The sequence below is a fragment of the Octopus bimaculoides genome, chromosome 18 (genome assembly GCF_001194135.2).
Source record: "Octopus bimaculoides isolate UCB-OBI-ISO-001 chromosome 18, ASM119413v2, whole genome shotgun sequence".
Lineage (NCBI taxonomy): Eukaryota > Metazoa > Mollusca > Cephalopoda > Octopoda > Octopodidae > Octopus > Octopus bimaculoides.
The window spans coordinates 37,181,971-37,182,216 of record NC_068998.1 but is presented as its reverse complement, the minus strand read 5'-3'; the positions used below and the strand labels follow the sequence as shown (position 1 = coordinate 37,182,216).

The 246-nt window shown below is 35.8% G+C and overlaps 1 protein-coding gene across 1 annotated transcript in view; it reads right to left on the bottom strand.

The window, feature by feature from the left end:
- The window catches only part of LOC106868905 (uncharacterized), a 695,008-nt gene that overhangs the window by 208,903 nt on the left and 485,859 nt on the right, over positions 1-246 (bottom strand). The gene's annotated exons all lie outside the window — the stretch shown is intronic.

The window sequence follows — 246 nt, the reverse complement described above, 5'->3', positions numbered from 1 at the left end:
TATATGTATGTATGTATGTGTGTGTGTGTGTGTGTGTGCATACGTGTATTTGTATGCATCTATATACATATAGATATATGTACACACACACACACACGCATTCAAGCATCCATTGGTACATACAATATACACGTATACATTATGCAGAACGACGTTCAACAACACGAAAGCTACTATTCAGCGATTCTCTATTAGCTTCCATTAACACCTGATAAAGCAATATACTTAGTACTGCTTATGTGTGTG